The following is a 22,223-nucleotide window of genomic DNA, read 5'->3' on the forward strand; positions in this document are numbered from 1 at the left end:
TTTTTCGCTATTATCATCACAAACACTATCGTGAGCTATTTAACAATACCGTGAGCTTTTCCACAATATCGCAATAAATATCGTACCGTGAGGTCAATATCGAAATTGTATCGTACCGTGAGATTTTGATATCGTTACATCCCTATTTAGTATTGCATTTTATTTCACAAAATTGTATTGAAGTCAATGGTAATTTCATGTTTTGTTCTATTATAGCGCCACCAAGAGGCTCAGTCCCACCATTTTTTTATGTGTCCTCAGAGTGAGCCCATACATATGTGTGTCAATTTTGGTGAAAATATCTCAATTTGCTTCGGAGTTATAGACATTTATATGAAAAAACACGTAAAAAATTACTGACACATGACTTTGATTGGATTTTACTACCCCTTACTATCAATATTTTCGCATTTGGGCATTGATGTTTAGCTATCGACCTATGTTTCCAAACTTCTAACGGTGGTTTCGTCTCGATCGGACTAGCGGTTTCGAAGATATAGCCAAATGTTTTTTAAGCGCTAAATCACAACGCTACACAAACCGTAAGGCGAAACCTAGCATGTTTGGTATCGTAGGACTCGGCAAGGTTTCAGGAGTCTAATTAGATGAGTCTCGTGAAAATAAGTCAACCACACCCAAAGTTATAAGCAGTTGGGGGAAAAAAATTCACCACTAGGTGGCGCTGTTTCGAAACTTCTCACGCTCCTTCAGGACATTGTGCTGATGACCCATACCAAGTTTCGTAACAATCCGTTCATGCGTTCTTAAAATACAGCATTTTAGCACAAAATTCAAAATGGCCGACAGTCAAAATGACCGATATGGTAAAATTGGATGTCAGTCGACTCGGCATGTTGCCCTGAATCTAACGATACCAATTTTATGATTTTTGGACAAACTGTTCAGAAGTTATAAGCAAAAATAGCCATTTTTCATATCTCCGGACCAGTAGGTGGCGCTGCGCCGAAACGCAGCATGTAGCCTCAGGTCATGCTTGTGATGACATGTACCAAGTTTGGTCTGAATCCGATAAAGCGTTGCGGAGATACCGCCTTACATCTGTTTTCTCAAGCGCTACGTAAAATTTGTTTGTGTGTTTATCGAAAACGGTTAAGCGAATCAACTTGAATTTTTGTCGGCATGGTCTGTAGATGATCTGGTTCAATTTTCATGCAAATCGGACAAACCGTCTAGGACGAGTTCGAAAAAGTAGCTTTTTAGGAAAATTCAAAATGGCGGACATATTTTTATGACGGAAAATGACGTCATAGGGTGCAATCGAATCATCTTGAGCTTCGTTGATTGGCCTTACGGTTCAAAAGTTATTAGAAAAATATTAGTGAAACTTTGGACAGGTGGAAATGATTTAGAAACACCAAAATTGGTGTATTTAAAGTCCAACTGAAATCAAAATTGACCCTATTTACTTTGTTAGTGCATATTACTAGTCTTGTGGTGAACAATTAATCCGTGCAAGTTAATACACAGAAAAAAATTGTTTGCCGTCGTAATCTTTAATCAAAGTCTGAAAAGTTACTTCCGGTCTGGAATGGCGTTCCTTCTCTGATGACGTAGGTTTGACGGCTTGGTTTGGGAAACGCTTAACCACTCCCCTCAAACCGTTAGTCTGCTGTGAGCGAGAGATGGAGAGGAGGAGCGCTAGAGTAAAACCCTGCCCTCTGTTCAATATTCCTTTTCACTGGGAAATACGTCACAACACTGGAGAAAAGTCGTTTGCAACTTCCGGTTCACGCGGACTTTAATGTTGGGACTGTCCTCTATCAGAATGTCAAACCATTACAACTTTCCCGCAATCGGTTCTATGGGCTGCCATAGACACCCAGTCGGAAGAAGGAATAATAATAATTAAAGCTGCAAGCAGCATTTATCGGGGTTCAAGCAGTTAAGGCCTTTAAGGCATTTAAGCACAAAAGCATCAAAAGTTATTAAGATTTATTTAGCAAGCATGTAACCACTGACATAATAGATGGAAAAGACCATTTACAGCCAATACAGGCAATTTGCCATGGGATATATATGGTTTTAAAGCTTTTTAACAGTTATAGCGCCACCTATGGTCCGATCTCCATAAAATTGTTTACTGTGACCTCAAATTGAACCCATACACATGTGTACTGAGTTTGGTGAAGATATCTCATTTACTTCTTGAGTTATAGCCATTTGAGTAAAATAGGCTCCTCCCACAACGATTTGCCACATTCAAGAATTATTTAATATGATTCTAGCATGATTTACTATCATATACCATGTTCCAGAATGATTTATTAGGATTCTAGCATGATTTACCTTGATACACCTCATTTCAGTATTATTTACTATGATTTACAATGTTTCTAGCATGATTAACCACATTACTAGCAATTATGTGAAGTGTCAGTGCAAATGAGGTGATGAACACTGACAAAATATTATTGTGTTATAATAGTTAGTTATATACGTGATTTTTAGTGTGTGTCCAAGTATGAATGCAAAAGCACATGTGAAATATTTCATTATTAAGTAGAATGGCCAGCAGAGGGCACTAGAAGACCACTTATTGGCTCACTTTCACTTTAAACCAGTTTTCTGCACTAAAGCAAACCAGTTTTTCCATGTTAACTCAATGCATGCTTACACACACACACACACACACACACACACACACACACACACACACACACACACACACACACACACACACACACACACAGCATAGTTAACCATGATTTACCATGATATACCACGTTCTAGTATTATTTACCAGGAGATAAACGACAATCTAGTATTATTTACTTTGATTTACCATGTTTCTAGCCTGATTTATCACATTACTAGCAATTATTTGAAGTGTCAGTGCAAATAAAGTGATTAACACTGACAAAATATGATTGTGTTATAATAGTTATTGCTATATAAGTGATTTTTTTAGTGTGTATTCAAGTATGAATGCAAGCACATGTTGAAATATTTCATTAATAAGTAGAATGGCCAGCAGAGGGCAGTAGAAGACCACTTATTGGCTCACTTTCACTTTAAACCAGTTTTCTGCACTAAAGCAAACCAGTTTATCCATGTTAACTCAATGCATGCTTACACACACACACACACACACACACACACACACACACACACACACACACACACACACACACACACACACACACACACACACACACACACACACACACACACACAGCATAGTTAACCATGATTTACCATGATTTACCACATTACTAGCAATTATTTGAAGTGTCAGTGCAAATAAAGTGATTAACACTGACAAAATATGATTGTGTTATAATAGTTATTGCTATATAAGTGATTTTTAGTGTGTATTCAAGTATAAATGCAAGCACATGTGGAAAAATTTAATTAATAAGTAGAATGGCCAGCAGAGGGCAGTAGAAGACCACTTATTGGCTCACTTTCACTTTAAACCTCATGATTTTGACCAGTTTTCTGCACTAAAGCAAACCAGTGTTTCCATGTTAACTCAATAATGCATACTTGCTACATATGCTACACACAATAATGCTACACACACACACACACACACAAATGTTTCAGTGATATTGGTGTCACATTCACCTTCATCACATTCACCATCTGTCGTCATCACCTGCACCTGCTCCTCATCACCCTCCTCATCATCACCTGCTCCTCATCATCATAACCGTCACCTGTTGTCCTTGTCTTGATCTGTGTATTTAAGTTCCCCTCTCATCCATTATCATTGTCGGTTATTGTTTGTGCACTAGCACTCTGTTATGTTTGTTTTCATGTTGGAAAATAAAACCTTTGTTATATTTGTACCACACACACACACACACACACACACACACACACACACACACACACACACACACACACACACGCCATCATTTATCATGATTTACCATGGCTGATACCAATACCAATATGAGAAAATGACTATTTTAAACAGTAGGGGGCAGTAAAATACCAATTATTGGCTTAACATGCCATTAATTCATATCATTTTCACCTTTTTAACTGTTATAGAGGCAAATTTTGTCCGATCTGTCTGAAAATTTTCATGCTTGTTCAGGGTGATATTTCACACGTTCTGACTTGTTTTTAAGAAGGTCTGAGCATTGATTAAAGAGATATAGGCTTTCGGGGACACTTGGTAAAGGCCAGATTTTGAAGTGAACCTATTATAGCTATCCAAATGAAGTAGTTCAACTTTTTCTGACAATTATTGATCTAGTGAGTCCAGAGAATTGTATTGCACTAGTTTTGAACATTATGATATGAAAATTATATGATCAGAGATGGAAAAGACCATTTACAGCCAATACAGGCAGTTTACCATAGGAAATATATGATTTTAAAGCTTTTTAACAGTTATAGCGCCACCTATCGTCCGATCTCCATAGAATTTTTCATGCTTGTTAATGATGTTATGTCACATATGCTGACCAATTTTTGTGAAGTTCTGAGTTTTTATTTAGGATTTATAGGCTTTTTAATGTATTTTGACACGCCCATTTTATAAATTACCCTATTACAGCCATCCAAATGCAAAAGTTCAACTTTTTTTTGATAATTATTGATCTAGAGAGTCCAGAGAATTGTCCTAGACTGGTCTGGTTCCGATCGGGCGAAAAACCTAGGACTAGTTCGCAAAAGTAGGTTTTTAACATATTCATGAATATTTAATGAACTGTTTGATTGACAGCAATGGTTCTAGAGGCAAAGTTGTTCAGCATGAGCAGATCTATCATATGATATGCATTTTGTGACGATAAGTGTAACACCACGTGATTACAGAGCCATAAAACTCGTTAGCGCCAACTAGTGGCCGATTTCTTTCAAAATTCTTACAGACCTCTAGGGGCTTGAGCCGAACATGCCCACTGAGTTTTGTTCCGATCGGCCTCCGTTAACCTTGTCTAATAGGTGCTCAAACTTCATTGGCCGATAGCGGCCATGTTTTTTGAGATACACCAATGTCCTCATAGACATACATGGCACCTTGGACCAAGACACTGCATACCAATTTTCAAGTCAATCGGACTAACGGTCAGGTGGTTATAGCCTGTTTTATGTTTTTTTCATATTATAGCGCCACCATGAGGCCAATCACCGCGATTTTTTTACTGTGACCTCAACTTGAGCTCTTACATATGTGTACCGAGTTTGGTGAAAATATCTCATTTCGTTCACGAGTTATAGCCATTTTCGTATAATTAGCTCCGCCTCCTGCGAACGTTTTGATACCCCTTAGCAACCGTGGATCGAAATTTTACATTTTTTTCAATAATTATTGATCTTCAGACTCCTGTGAATATTTCTGCACTGGTTTGGTTCCGATCGGGCGAAAAACCAGGGACTAGTTCGCAAAAGTAGGTTTTGGACAAAATCCAAAATGGCGGGAAAATTTGCATACCGGAAATGAAATCCTTGAGGCCTTTTTTGTTCGGCTTGACCCAAGGATTCCAAAGATATAAGACACTTGAGTCTGTGACAAAGGGTTGATGAGATTTAAGCAAAAATATGCCATTTTTTTGTTTTTTGCACTGTAGCGCCACCTATTGGCCAATCTAGCTCATATTCTCTGAACCTCTCCTCGATTTTTGTACTACCTTCTGGCCAAGTTTCAAGTCTCTAGCACTTACGGTTTAGGCTGCACGATGCGTTTTACGGCAGAATAATAATAATAATAATAAAAATCAGCACAATTACAATAGGGTTTCAGCATTTCATGCTTGAACCCCTAATTAAAGCTGCAAGCAGCATTTATCGGGGTTCAAGCAGTTAAGGCCTTTAAGGCATTTAAGCACAAAAGCATCAAAAGTTATTAAGATTTATTTAGCAAGCATGTAACCACTGACATAATAGATGGAACAGACCATTTATAGCCAATTCAGGCAATTTGCCATGGGATATATATGGTTTTAAAGCTTTTTAACAGTTATAGCGCCACCTATGGTCCGATCTCCATAAAATTGTTTACTGTGACCTCAAATTGAACCCATACACATGTGTACTGAGTTTGGTGAAGATATCTCATTTACTTCTTGAGTTATAGCCATTTGAGTAAATAGGCTCCTCCCACAACGATTTGCCACATTCTAGAATTATTTAATATGATTCTAGCATGATTTACTATCATATACCATGTTCCAGAATGATTTATTAGGATTCTAGCATGATTTACCTTGATACACCTCATTTCAGTATTATTTACTATGATTTACAATGTTTCTAGCATGATTAACCACATTACTAGCAATTATGTGAAGTGTCAGTGCAAATGAGGTGATGAACACTGACAAAATATTATTGTGTTATAATAGTTAGTTATATACGTGATTTTTAGTGTGTGTCCAAGTATGAATGCAAAAGCACATGTAAAATATTTCATTATTAAGTAGAATGGCCAGCAGAGGGCACTAGAAGACCACTTATTGGCTCACTTTCACTTTAAACCAGTTTTCTGCACTAAAGCAAACCAGTTTTTCCATGTTAACTCAATGCATGCTTACACACACACACACACACACACACACACACACACACACACACACAGCATAGTTAACCATGATTTACCATGATATACCACGTTCTAGTATTATTTACCAGGAGATAAACGACAATCTAGTATTATTTACTTTGATTTACCATGTTTCTAGCCTGATTTATCACATTACTAGCAATTATTTGAAGTGTCAGTGCAAATAAAGTGATTAACACTGACAAAATATGATTGTGTTATAATAGTTATTGCTATATAAGTGATTTTTAGTGTGTATTCAAGTATAAATGCAAGCACATGTGGAAAAATTTAATTAATAAGTAGAATGGCCAGCAGAGGGCAGTAGAAGACCACTTATTGGCTCACTTTCACTTTAAACCTCATGATTTTGACCAGTTTTCTGCACTAAAGCAAACCAGTGTTTCCATGTTAACTCAATAATGCATACTTGCTACATATGCTACACACAATAATGCTACACACACACACACACACACACACACACACACACACACACACACAAATGTTTCAGTGATATTGGTGTCACATTAACCTTCATCACATTCACCTTCTGTCTTCATCACATTCACCATCTGTCGTCATCACCTGCACCTGCTCCTCATCACCCTCCTCATCATCACCTGCTCCTCATCATCATAACCGTCACCTGTTGTCCTTGTCTTGATCTGTGTATTTAAGTTCCCCTCTCATCCATTATCATTGTCGGTTATTGTTTGTGCACTAGCACTCTGTTATGTTTGTTTTCATGTTGGAAAATAAAACCTTTGTTATATTTGTACCACACACACACACACACACACACACACACACACACAGACACACAGACACACCATCATTTATCATGATTTACCATGGCTGATACCAATACCAATATGAGAAAATGACTATTTTAAACAGCAGGGGGCAGTAAAATACCACTTATTGGCTTAACATGCCATTAATTCATATAATTTTCACCTTTTTAACTGTTATAGAGGCAAATTTTGTCCGATCTGTCTGAAAATTTTCATGCTTGTTCAGGGTGATATTTCACACGTTCTGACTTGTTTTTAAGAAGGTCTGAGCATTGATTAAAGAGATATAGGCTTTCGGGGACACTTGGTAAAGGCCAGATTTTGAAGTGAACCTATTATAGCTATCCAAATGAAGTAGTTCAACTTTTTCTGACAATTATTGATCTAGTGAGTCCAGAGAATTGTATTGCACTAGTTTTGAACATTATGATATGAAAATTATATGATCAGAGATGGAAAAGACCATTTACAGCCAATACAGGCAGTTTACCATAGGAAATATATGATTTTAAAGCTTTTTAACAGTTATAGCGCCACCTATCGTCCGATCTCCATAGAATTTTTCATGCTTGTTAATGATGTTATGTCACATATGCTGACCAATTTTTGTGAAGTTCTGAGTTTTTATTTAGGATTTATAGGCTTTTTAATGTATTTTGACACGCCCATTTTATAAATGACCCTATTACAGCCATCCAAATGCAAAAGTTCAACTTTTTTTTGATAATTATTGATCTAGAGAGTCCAGAGAATTGTCCTAGACTCGTTTGGTTCCGATCGGGCAAAAAACCAGGGACTAGTTCGCAAAAGTAGGTTTTTAACATATTCGTGAATAATTAATAAACTGTTTGATTGACAGCAATGGTTCTAGAGGCAAAGTTGTTCAGCATAAGCAGATCTATCAAATGATATGCATTTTGTGATGATAAGTGTAACACCACGTGATTACAGAGCCATAAAACTCATTAGCGCCAACTAGTGGCCGATTTCTTTCAAAATTCTTACAGACCTCTAGGGCCATGAGCCGAACATGCCCATTGAGTTTCGTTCCGATCGGCCTCCGTTAACCTTGTCTAATAGGTGCTCAAACTTCATTGGCCGATGGCGGCCATGTTTTTTGAGATACGCCAATGTCCTCATACACATACATGGCACCTTGGACCAAGACACTGCATACCAATTTTCAAGTCAATCGGACTAATGGTCAGGTGGTTATAGCCTGTTTTATGTTTTTTTCATATTATAGCGCCACCATGAGGCCAATCACCGCGATTTTTTTACTGTGACCTCAACTTGAGCTCTTACATATGTGTACCGAGTTTGGTGAAAATATCTCATTTCGTTCACGAGTTATAGCCATTTTCGTATAATTAGCTCCGCCTCCTGCGAACGTTTTGATACCCCTTAGCAACCGTGGATCGAAATTTTACATTTTTTTCGATAATTATTGATCTTCAGACTCCTGTGAATATTTCTGCACTGGTTTGGTTCCGATCGGGCGAAAAACCAGGGACTAGTTCGCAAAAGTAGGTTTTGGACATAATCCAAAATGGCGGGAAAATTTGCATACCGGAAATGAAATCCTTGAGGCCTTTTTTGTTCGGCTTGACCCAACGATTCCAAAGATATAAGACACTTGAGTCTGTGACAAAGGGTTGATGAGATTTAAGCAAAAATATGCCATTTTTTTGTTTTTTGCACTGTAGCGCCACCTATTGGCCAATCTAGCTCATATTCTCTGAACCTCTCCTCGATTTTTGTACTACCTTCTGGCCAAGTTTCAAGTCTCTAGCACTTACGGTTTAGGCTGCACGATGCGTTTTACGGCAGAATAATAATAATAATTAAAGCTGCAAGCAGCATTTAGCGGGGTTCAAGCATTTAGGGTCTTTAAGCACATAAGGCAGTTTAGTGAGTTGTCTGAATTTTTGTTTAGGATTTACAGGCTTTTGAGTGTTTTTTGCCATACCCATTTTCTAAATGATCCTGTTACAGCCAGGCCAATGCAAAAGTTAAAGTTTTTTATATAATTAATAATCTAGAGCTTCCAGAGAATTGTACTGCACTGGTATATTTCCGATCGGGCGAAAAACCTAGGACTAGTTCGCAAAAGTAGGTTTTTAACATAATCGCAAGTATTTAATGAACAAATTGATTGACAGCAGTAGTTCTTGAGGCAAAGTTGTTCAGTATGAGGAGATCTATCAAATGATATGCATCACGTGATTACATAGCCGTAAAACCTGTTAGCATCAACTAGTGGCTGATTTTTCAAAATTCTTACAGACCTCTAGGGCCACGAGTCGAACATGCCCACCGAGTTTCGTTCTGATCGGCCTCCGTTAAGAGCAAACTAACAGCTTTGAATTAAAATGGTGAGTTTATCCTGTTGTAAACATCAACCATGCCTGTTGACAGTTCTCTTTTGTGGGAAGGGAATGAAAAGTTCTCAAATCCGCAGCACAGCCTCAGACATAACATTTATATCCATGATCTGCCATTTTCACTATTGTCCTTGCTTGCTTCTTCACAATACCTGCAGATCTTCTGATGATTCGGCTGTGCAGGTCCACATTAACACTGCCTGGCCTAGAACATGGACTGGAAAATGCAAATTTGGGGGGTATAAATATTAATGATCCTGACTCCAACGTCACAGTCGGTGTTATGGTGGGATTCACTCATTTTTCAGCGGTCTTTTGCAAACAGGAGATTTACACATGAAGGAGGAAACAATGGTGTTTGAGGCTCACGGTATGTCAGTTCCATGTCCAGAACTCTTATCATTCAACTATGCCAAGATAAATACAGTTTTCAATTGTATGGCACCTTTAAAATAGATGATTAGTAATATAATGCTTACTTGGAGTCTGAAATGGCTTTAACAAAAGAAGAAAAATATTCTTAGATTTCTGTTCATTCTAATCATGTACAAATAAAGTAGCACAGTAAGATTACATTTATTTGAATGCATTAGTGAGTGTGTGATTGTGCTGTGTGTGCAGCGTGTCAATACTAAAAGTGAAGGTGTAGTTGATATCTTTGGTGATAATATCTGTAGTAATCATAAAAAAACAATTAAGAAATAAAGAATTAAAATTACAAATAATATTCTATTAAGATATGAGTTACAATAACATGATTTGCAATAGTAATAATATCAATAATATATGCACAATACACACAGATTAGACTATCAGGTCTGTGTTTTGCAAAAACATTAGTATTGCAGCCAATGTGAGTCTGTGGGATTTATAAACAGACAAAATATGATTTGAAATGTTATTTTAATGATTTTATTAAGTTTAAACAATATTTCAAATGGAAAAAAAATGAAAAATAATATTTTAGTGAGCAGAATGAACCAATGAGTGTTCTTCTTCTGGTGGTTAAAATGTAAATGAAAACAATAATACTTAAACAATAATACTTAATACACTAACCATGCTTGAACACACACATGCACACAATTTTTTTTGTAGATGTAGATATTTAAAATAAAAGATAGGTAACAAAATGATAATTGCAAATCTCCTCTGTATAACACCATTTTCAGATTTCAAATTAATCACTGAGAGGCAGAATTGTTCAAACTGAGAGCTCAGTAAAAATGAAGTGATAAACTTTGACAAAACATGACTGTGTTATAATAGGTGATTTTCATGCAAGTAATTTTATATAGTCCAAAAACTAATGCAAAAGCACAGATGAAAATATTTTATTAAGTAGAATGTCCTGCAGAGGGCAGGAGAAGACCACTAATTGACTCACTTTCATTTGAAAGACTTTTTTATCCACCAGTAAAACAAAGCAGTTTCTCCATGTTATTTCCATTAAGCATGCTTACACACACAGACACACACACAAACACAAACACATCCATCCACACACACACACACACAGACACACACACAAAGACAAATATGTTTTCAATGTTTTTATGATGTGATATTGTGAAAATATCTTCATCTCCTCATCTTGAACAACTTTGCCTCAAGAATCACTAATGTCAATCAAACCGTTCATAATCATAATAAAAAAATAAAATATATACAAATATCATAATAAAAAAAACATCATAATAAAAAAGATTGCTTCTTAAAGCATTTGTTTATTTCCCAATACTGAATCGAATTAAAAGATCATGCGTAATCCTGCTGCTCCCTCTAGTGGACAACAGTGGTATTATAGCTTACATTTTACAGTTGAGGTGTTTGAATGAATGAATGGGAATTTGTTTTTTTACTTATATCTCAGGAACCAAAAGGCGAAAAATTCTGAAACTCAGAGCATAGATAGTGCTTGAGGAGCCCTGTTGAATGAGACCATCAGGGTGTTTTTGGGCGATTGGGGCTGGGAGTTATGACTGTTATAAGGCATATCTATTCGAGCTATTATCTCTGGAATGCCCAGGGCAGATAACACCACATTTGAATCGAAGCTAGCCAAGGACGTGCCCTTTCCAACGAGCTCTTACACAATGTTCGGGGTGGTCTGGGTCGGGAGTAATGGCCGTTCAAAATCGGGGGTCCCGCGGGCTGGCGATGCGCGGGGGGCGCGCTCCCGAGGCCCGCGAGGACACGTTTCGATCAAGAGCCCGGAGAGGTCCTCACCATCAAAATTTGAGCGCGCAACGACTTTCCGTTTTCGAGTTATGAATGAATTTGTATTCGGGGGCGTGGCTTAAATGCCGTTATACTTTCGTTTCATTTCATTCACTTACTTTCGTCCATTTCCATATCTCAGTGTAACACAATTGTCAATAGTAATACTCAATAGATGAGTTTTGACAAAATGTGATTGTAAATGTTAAAATAATGATTTTATAAAGTCTAAATATGAATTTTATAACAATATTAGGGAGTAGTATGATGAAATGACAGCAGGGGGCAGTAAAATACCACTTATTGGCTTAATATGTCATTATATTCATATAAAGTCACCTTTTGAAGAAGTTAAACTTTTTTTCTGATAATTATTGATCTAGAGAGTTCAGAGAATTGTGCTGCACTGGTTTTGAACATTATGATATGAACATTATACGATAATAGATAGAAGACACCATTAACAGCAAATACAGGCAATTTACCATAGGAAATATATGGCTTTAAAGCATTTTAACAGTTATAGCGCCACCTATGCTCCGATCTCCATAAAAATGTCCATGCTTCTTTAGCATGTTATGTCACATATGCTCATCAATTTTTGTGAAGTTCTGAGTTTTCATTTAGGATTTATAGGCTTTTTAGTGTATTTTGCCACGCCCATTTTCTAAATGACCCTATTACAGCCATCCAAATGCAAAAGTTCAACTTTTTTTCGATAATTATTGATCTAGAGAGTCCAGAGAATTACCCTAGACTGGTCTGGTTCTGATCGGGCAAAAAACCAGGGACTAGTTCGCAAAAGTAGGTTTTTAACATGTTTGCCAATATTTAATGAACAGTTTGATTGACAGTAGTGGTTCTTGAGGCAAAGTTGTTCAGCATGAGCAGATCTATCAAATGATATGCATAATGTGACAATAAGTTTAACACCACGTGATTACAGAGCCATAAAACTCGTTAGCGCCAACTAGTGGCCGATTTCTTTCAAAAATCTTACATACCTCTAGGGCCATGAGTTGAACATGCCCATCGAGTTTTGTTCCGATCGGCCTCCGTTAACCTTGTCTAATAGGTGCTCAACTTCATTGGCTGATGGCGGCCATGTTTTTCGAGATACGCCAATGTCATCATAGATATACATGGCACCCTGGACCATGAGACTGCATACCAATTTTCAAGTCAATTGGACTAACGGTCAGGTGGTTATAGCCCTTTTCATGTTTTTTTCATGTTATAACGCCACCTAGTGTTCAATCGTCGCGATTTTTTTACTGTGACCCCAGATTGAACTCATACATATGTGTTCCGAGTTTGGTGAAAATATCTAATTTCGTTCATGAGTTATAACCATTTTAGTAAACTGGCTCCGCCTCCTGCAAACGTTTTGACGCCCCTTAGCAACCGTGGATCGAAATTTCAACTTTTTTTCGATAATTACTGATAATCAGACTCCAGAGAACATTTCTGCACTGGTTTGGTTCCGATTGGCCAAAAAAACCCTCTACTAGTTTGCAAAAGTAGGTTTTAGACAAAATTCAAAATGGCGGAAAAATTTGCATACCGGAAATGAAATTGAAGATATACATTTTGTCCGTCTTGAGACAAGGATTACAGTGATATAAGACACTTGAGTCTGTGACAAAGGGTTAAGGAGATTTAAGCAAAACCGTGATTTTTTTTGGTTTTTGGCACTATAGCGCCACCTATGGGCCAATCGGGGTCATACTCTCTGAACCTCTCCTCGATTTTTGTACTACCTTCTGGCCAAGTTTCAAGTCTCTAGCACTTACGGTTTGGGCTGCACGATGCGTTTTACGGCAGAAGAATAATAATAATAATAAAAATCAGTACAATTACAATAGGGTTTCAGCATTTCATGCTTGAACCCCTAATAATAAAAATCAGCACAATTACAATAGGGTTTCAGCATTTCATGCTTGAACCCCTAATAATAATTAAAGCTGCAAGCAGCATTTATCGGGGTTCAAGCATTTAAGGCCTTTGAGCACATAAGCATTTAAGACATTAAGTTTTATTTAGCAAGCTTTTAACCACTGAAATAATAGATGGAAAAATCCATTTACAGCCAATAAAGGCAATTTACCATAGGAAATATGTGGTTTTCAAACCTTTTTGCCAGTTATAGCGCCACCTATGGTCCAATCTCCATGAAACTCTGCATGCTTCTTCACCATGTTATGACACATATGCCCACCAATTTTCGTGAAGTTCTGAGTTTTCATTTATGATTTATAGGCATTTTAGTGTATTTTGCCACGCCCCTTTTATAAATTACCCTATTACAGCCACCCAAATGCAAAAGTTCAACTTTTTTTCGATAATTATTGATCTAGAGAGTCCAGAGAATTGTCCTAGACTGGTCTGGTTCCGATCGGGCGAAAAACCAGGGACTAGTTCGCAAAAGTAGGTTTTTAACATATTCTTGAATATTTAATGAACGGTTTAATTGACAGCAATGGTTCTTGAGGCAAAGTTGTTCAACAAGAGGAGATCTATCAAATGGTATGCATTTTGTGATGATAAGTGTAACACCACGTGATTACAGAGCCATAAAACTCGTTAGCGCCAACTAGTGGCCGATTTCTTTCAAAATTCTTACAGACCTCTAGGACCATGAGTCGAACATGCCCATCGAGTTTCGTTCCGATCGGACTTCGTTAACGGTGCTCAAATTTCATTGGCCAATGGCGGCCATGTTTTTTGAGATACGCCAATATCCTTTTAGACATACATGGCCCGTTGGGCCAAGACACTGCATACCAAATTTCAAGTCATTCGGAAAAACGGTCAGGTGTCTATACGTTTTTTTTGTTTTATAGCGCCACCATGAGGCCAATCGACGCAATTTTTTTACTGTCACCTCAAATTGACCGTCTACATATGTGTACCAAGTTTGGTGAAAATATCTAATTTCGTTCACGAGTTATAACAATTTTAGTAAAACTGACTCCGCCTCCTTCGAACATTTTGGCGCCCCATAGCGACCATGAATCGAAATTTCAACTTTTTTTCGATAATTATTGATACTCAGACTCCAGAGAACATTTCTGCACTGGTTTGGTTCCGATCGGACAAAAAACCACAGACTAGTTTGCAAAAGTAGGTTTTTAACAAAATTCAAAATGGCGGAAAAATTTGCATACCGGAAATGAAATCGGAGATATACGTTTTTTCCGCCTTGAGCCAAGGATTACAGTGATATAAGACACTTGAGTCTACGACAAACCGTCTAGGAGTTATTTGCGATTTTATACTTTTGCTTACTATAGCGCCACCTATTGGCCAATCGGGGTCATAATTTGATAACCTCTCCTCGATTTTTGTACTACCTTCTGGCAAAGTCTCAAGTCTCCAGCACTTATGGTTTGGGCTGCACGATGCGTTTTACGGCAGAATAATAATAATAAAAATCCTTACAATTACAATAGGGTTTCAGCACTTCGTGCTTGAACCCCTAATAAAAATCCTTACAATTACAATAGGGTTTCAGCACTTCGTGCTTGAACCCCTAATTAAAGCTGCAAGCAGCATTTATCGGGGTTCAAGCTATTAAGGCCTTTAAGGGTTTTTAAGCACAAAAGCATCAAAAGTTATTATGTTTTATTTAGCAAGCATGTAACCACTGACATAATAGATGGAAAAGACCATTTACAGCCAATACAGGCAATGTACCATAGGAAATACATGGTTTTAAAGCTTTTTAACAGTTATAGCACCACCTATGGTCCGATCTCCATAAAATTTGGCATGCTTGTTAATGATGTTATGTCACATATGCTCACCAATTTTTGTGAAGTTCTGAGTTTTCATTTAGGATTTATAGGATTTTTAATGTATTTTGCCACGCCCATTTTATAAATGACCCTATTACAGCCATCCAAATGCAAAAGTTCAACTTTTTTTCGATAATTATTGATCTAGAGAGTCCAGAGAATTGTCCTAGACTGGTCTGGTTCCGATCGGGCGAAAAACCTAGGACTAGTTCGCAAAAGTAGGTTTTTAACATATTCGCGAATAATTAATAAACGGTTTGATTGACAGCAATGGTTCTTGAGGCAAAGTTGTTCAACATGAGCAGATCTATCAAATGATATGCATATTGTGTGGATGAGTGTAACACCACGTGATTACAGAGCCATAAAACTCGTTAGCGCCAACTAGTGGCCGATTTTTTTCAAAATTCTTACAGACCTCTAGGGCCATGAGATGAACATGCCCATCGAGTTTCGTTCCGATCGGCCTCCGTTAACCTTGTCTAATAGGTGCTCAACTTCATTGGCCAATGGCGGCCATGTTTTTTGAGATACGCCAATTTCCTCATAGACATATATGGCACCTTGGGCCAAGACACTGCATACCAATTTTCAAGTCAATCGGACTAACGGTCAGGTGGTTATAGCCCTTTTCATGTTTTTTCCATGTTATAGCGCCACCTATTGTTCAATCGTCGCGATTTTTTTACTGTGACCCCAGACTGAACCCATACACATGTGTACCGAGTTTGGTTAAGCTATCTCATTTACTTTTTGAGTTATAGCCATTTTAGTAAAATAGGCTCCTCCCACAATGTTTATTTTATGCCCCCTAGCGACCATGAATCGAAATTTCGAATTTTTTTTGATAATTATTAATCGTCAGACTCCATAGAACATTTCTGCACTGGTTTGGTTCCGATCGGACAAAAATCCTAGGACTAATTAGCAAAAGCAGTTTTTTGACAAAATTCAAAATGGCGGAAAAATTTCCATACCGGAAATGAAATCGGAGATATACGTTTTGTTCACCACGTTTCCAGCTTTCCAATGATATAAGACACTTGAGTCTACGACATACGGTCTAGGAGTTATGAGCAGTTTCGCGCTTTTGGTTGTTATAGCGCCACCTATGGGCCAATCGGGGTCATAATCTCTGAACCTCTCCTCGATTTTTGTACTACCATCTGGCAAAGTTTCAAGTCTCCAGCCCTTACGGTTTGGGCTGCACGATGCGTTTTACGGCAGAAGAATAATAATAATAATAATAATTAAAGCTGCAAGCAGCATTTATCGGGGTTCAAGCAATTAAGGCCTTTAAGGCCTTTAAGCATAAAAGCATCAAAAGTTATTAAGATTTATTTAGCAAGCATGTAACTACTGACATAATAGATGAAAAAGACCATTTATCCAAGGAAATATATGGTTTTAAAGCTTTTTAACAGTTATAGCGCCACCTTTGGTCCGATCTCCATAAAATTTGGCATGCTTGTTAATGATGTTATTTCACATATGTTCACCAATTTTTGTGAAGTTCTGAGTTTTTATTTATGATTTATAGGTTATTTTATTTATTTTGCCCCGCCCATTTTATAAATGACCCTATTACAGCCATCCAAATGCAAAAGTTCAACTTTTTTTTGATAATTATTGATCTAGAGAGTCCAGAGAATTGTCCTAGACTGGTCTGGTTCCGATCGGGCAAAAAACCAGGGACTAGTTCGCAAAAGTAGGTTTCTAACATAATTACAAATATTTAATGAACGGTTTGATTGACAGCAATAGTTCTTGAGGCAAAGTTGTTCAGCATGAGCAGATCTATCAAATGATATGCATTTTGTGACAATAAGTGTAACACCACGTGATTACAGAGCCATTAAACTCGTTAGCGCCAACTAGTGGCCGATTTCTTTCAAAATTCTTACAGACCTCTAGGGGCTTGAGCCGAACATGCCCACTGAGTTTCGTTCTGATTGGCCTCCGTTAACCTTGTCTAATAGGTGCTCAAACTTCATTGGCTGATGGCGGCCATGTTTTTCGAGATACACCAATGTCCTCATAGACATACATGGCACCTTGGACCAAGACACTGCATACCAATTTTCAAGTCAATCGGACAAACGGTCAGGTGGTTATAGCCTGTTTTATGTTTTTTTAATGTTTTAGCGCCACCATGTGGCTAATCACCGCGATTTCTTTACTGTGACCTTAGATTGACCTCTTACACATGTGTACCAAGTTTGGTGAAGATAACTCATTTACTTCTGGAGTTATAGCCATTTTAGTAAAACTAGCTCCGCCTCCTTCGAACGTTTTGGCGCCCCTTAGCGACCGTGAATCAAAATTTAAACTTTTTTTTAATAATTATTGATATTCAGACTCCAGAGAACATTTCTGCACTTGTTTGGTTCCGATCGGACAAAAAACCTAGGACTAGTTCGCAAAAGTAGGTTTTGGACAAAATCCAAAATGGCGGAAAATTTGCATACCGGAAAGGAAATCCTTGAGGCCTTTTTTGTTCGGCTTGAGCCAAGGATTCCAATGATATAAGACACTTGAGTCTGTGACAAAGGGTTGGTGAGATTTAAGCAAAAATATGCCATTTTTTTGGTTTTTGCACTGTAGCGCCACCTATTGGCCAATCTGGCTCATATTTTGATAACCTCTCCTCGATTTTTGTACTACCATATGGCAAAGTTTCAAGTCTCTAGCACTTACGGTTTGGGCTGCACGATGCGTTTTACGGCAGAAGAAAAATAATAATAATAAAAATCCTTACAATTACAATAGGGTTTCAGCACTTCGTGCTTGAACCCCTAATTAAAGCTGCAAGCAGCATTTATCGGGGTTCAAGCATTTAAGGCCTTTAAGCACATAAGCATTTAAGACATTAAGATTTATTTAGAAAGCTTTTAACCACTGAAATAATAGATGGAAAAGTCCATTTACAGCCAATACAGGCAAGCTTTTTAACAGTTATAGCGCCACCTATCGTCCGATCTTCATGAAATTTTACATGCTTGTTTAGAATGTTATGGCACATATGCTCACCAATTTTCGTGAAGTTCTGAGTTTTCGTTTAGGATTTATAAGCTTTTGAGTGCATTTTGCCACGCCCATTTTCTTTATGACCCAATATACCCATGCGAAAAATGCTAAAGTTCAACTTTTTTTTGATAATTATTTATCTAGAGAGTCCATAGAATTGTCCTAGACTTGTTTGGTTCCGATCGGGCGAAAAACCTAGGACTAGTTCGCAAAAGTAGGTTTTTAACATAATTATAAATATTTAATGAACGGTTTGATTGACAGCAATAGTTCTTGAGGCAAAGTTGTTCAGCATGAGCAGATCTATCAAATGATATGCATTTTGTGACAATAAGTGTAACACCACGTGATTACAGAGCCATTAAACTCGTTAGCGCCAACTAGTGGCCGATTTCTTTAAAAATTCTTACAGACCTCTAGGGGCTTGAGCCGAACATGCCCACTGAGTTTCGTTCTGATTGGCCTCCGTTAACCTTGTCTAATAGGTGCTCAAACTTCATTGGCCGATGGCGGCCATGTTTTTCGAGATACACCAATGTCCTCATAGACATACATGGCACCTTGGACCAAGACACTGCATACCAATTTTCAAGTCAATCGGACAAACGGTCAGGTGGTTATAGCCTGTTTTATGTTTTTTTAATGTTATAGCGCCACCATGTGGCTAATCACCGCGATTTCTTTACTGTGACCTTAGATTGACCTCTTACACATGTGTACCAAGTTTGGTGAAGATAACTCATTTACTTCTGGAGTTATAGCCATTTTAGTAAAACTAGCTCCGCCTCCTTCGAACGTTTTGGCGCCCCTTAGCGACCGTGAATCGAAATTTAAACTTTTTTTTAATAATTATTTATATTCAGACTCCAGAGAACATTTCTGCACTGGTTTAGTTCCGATCGGACAAAAAACCTAGGACTAGTTCGCAAAAGTAGGTTTTGGACAAAATCCAAAATGGCGGAAAATTTGCATACCGGAAAGGAAATCTTTGAGGCCTTTTTTGTTCGGCTTGAGCCAAGGATTCCAATGATATAAGACACTTGAGTCTGTGACAAAGGGTTGGTGAGATTTAAGCAAAAATATGCCATTTTTTTGGTTTTTGCACTGTAGCGCCACCTATAGGCCAATCTGGCTCATATTCTCTGAACCTCTCCTCGATTTTTGTACTACCATCTGGCAAAGTTTCAAGTCTCTAGCACTTACGGTTTGGGCTGTACGATGCGTTTTAGGGGAAAATAATAATAATAATAATAAAAATCCTTACAATAACAATAGGGTTTCAGCACTTCGTGCTTGAACCCCTAATTAAAGCTGCAAGCAGCATTTAGCGGGGTTCAAGCATTTAGGGTCTTTAAGCACATAAGGCAGTTTAGTGAGTTTTTGTTTAGGATTTACAGGCTTTTGAGTGTTTTTTGCCATACCCATTTTCTAAATGATCCTGTTATGGCTACCCAATGGGTAAAGTTAAAGTTTTTTATATAATTAATAATCTAGAGCTTCCAGAGAATTGTACTGCACTGGTATATTTCTGATCGGGCGAAAAACCTAGGACTAGTTCGCAAAAGTAGGTTTTTAACATAATCGCAAGTATTTAATGAACAAATTGATTGACAGCAGTAGTTCTTGAGGCAAAGTTGTTCAGTATGAGGAGATCTATCAAATGATATGCATCACATGATTACATAGCCGTAAAACCTGTTAGCGTCAACTAGTGGCTGATTTTTCAAAATTCTTACAGACCTCTAGGGCCACGAGTCGAACATGCCCACCGAGTTTCGTTCTGATCGGCCTCCGTTAAGAGCAAACTAACAGCTTTGAATTAAAATGGTGAGTTTATCCTGTTGTAAACATCAACCATGCCTGTTGACAGTTCTCTTTTGTGGGAAGGGAATGAAAAGTTCTCAAATCCACAGCACAGCCTCAGACATAACATTTATATCCATGATCTGCCATTTTCACTATTATCCTTGCTTGCTTCTTCACAATACCTGCAGATCTTCTGATGATTCGGCTGTGCAGGTCCACATTAACAATGCCTGGCCTAGAACATGGACTGGAAAATGCAAATTTGGGGGGTATAAATATTAATGATCCTGACTCCAACGTCACAGTCGGTGTTATGGTGGGATTCACTCATTTTTCAGCGGTCTTTTGCAAACAGGAGATTTACACAAGAAGGAGGAAACAATGGTGTTTGAGGCTCACGGTATGTCAGTTCCATGTCCAGAACTCTTATTATTCAACTATGCCAAGATAAATACAGTTTTCAATTGTATGGCACCTTTAAAATAGATGATTAGTAATATAATGCTTACTTGGAGTCTGAAATGGCTTTAACAAAAGAAGAAAAATATTCTTAGATTTCTGTTCATTCTAATCATGTACAAATAAAGTAGCACAGTAAGATTACATTTATTTGAATGCATTAGTGAGTGTGTGATTGTGCTGTGTGTGCAGCGTGTCAATACTAAAAGTGACGGTGTAGTTGATATCTTTGGTGATAATATCTGTAGTAATCATAAAAAAACAATTAAGAAATAAAGAATTAAAATGACAAATAATATTCTATTAAGATATGAGTTACAATAACATGATTTGCAATAGTAATAATATCAATAATATATGCACAATACACACAGATTAGACTATCAGGTCTGTGTTTTACAAAAACATTAGTATTGCAGCCAATGTGAGTCTGTGGGATTTATAAACAGACAAAATATGATTTGAAATGTTATTTTAATGATTTTATTAAGTTTAAACAATATTTCAAATGGAAAAAAAAATGAAAAATAATATTTTAGTGAGCAGAATGAACCAATGAGTGTTCTTCTTCTGGTGGTTAAAATGTAAATGAAAACAATAATACTTAAACAATAATACTTAATACACTAACCATGCTTGAACACACACATGCACACACATTTTGTTGTAGATGTAGATATTTAAAATAAAAGATAGGTAACAAAATGATAATTGCAAATCTCCTCTGTATAACACCATTTTCAGATTTCAAATTAATCACTGAGAGGCAGAATTGTTCAAACTGAGAGCTCAGTAAAAATGAAGTGATAAACTTTGACAAAACATGACTGTGTTATAATAGGTGATTTTCATGCAAGTAATTTTATATAGTCCAAAAACTAATGCAAAAGCACAGATGAAAATATTTTATTAAGTAGAATGTCCTGCAGAGGGCAGTAGAAGACCACTAATTGACTCACTTTCATTTGAAAGACTTTTTTTATCCACCAGTAAAACAAAGCAGTTTCTCCATGTTCTTTCCATTAAGCATGCTTACACACACAGACACACACACAAACACAAACACATCCACACACACAAAGACAAATATGTTTTCAATGTTTTTAGGATGTGATATTGTGAAAATGTCTTCATCTCCTCATCTTGAACAACTTTGCCTCAAGAATCACTAATGTCAATCAAACCGTTCATAATCATAATAAAAAAATAAAATATA

General features: G+C 37.2%; 1 protein-coding gene across 6 annotated transcripts in view; it reads right to left on the reverse strand.

The window, feature by feature from the left end:
- Positions 1–22,223, reverse strand: part of LOC311301183 (putative ATP-dependent RNA helicase DDX5) — a 332,367-nt gene that overhangs the window by 38,058 nt on the left and 272,086 nt on the right. The gene's annotated exons all lie outside the window — the stretch shown is intronic.

The sequence above is a fragment of the Rutilus rutilus genome (genome assembly GCF_951802725.1).
Source record: "Rutilus rutilus genome assembly, chromosome: 12".
Classification (NCBI taxonomy): Eukaryota; Metazoa; Chordata; class Actinopteri; order Cypriniformes; family Leuciscidae; genus Rutilus; species Rutilus rutilus.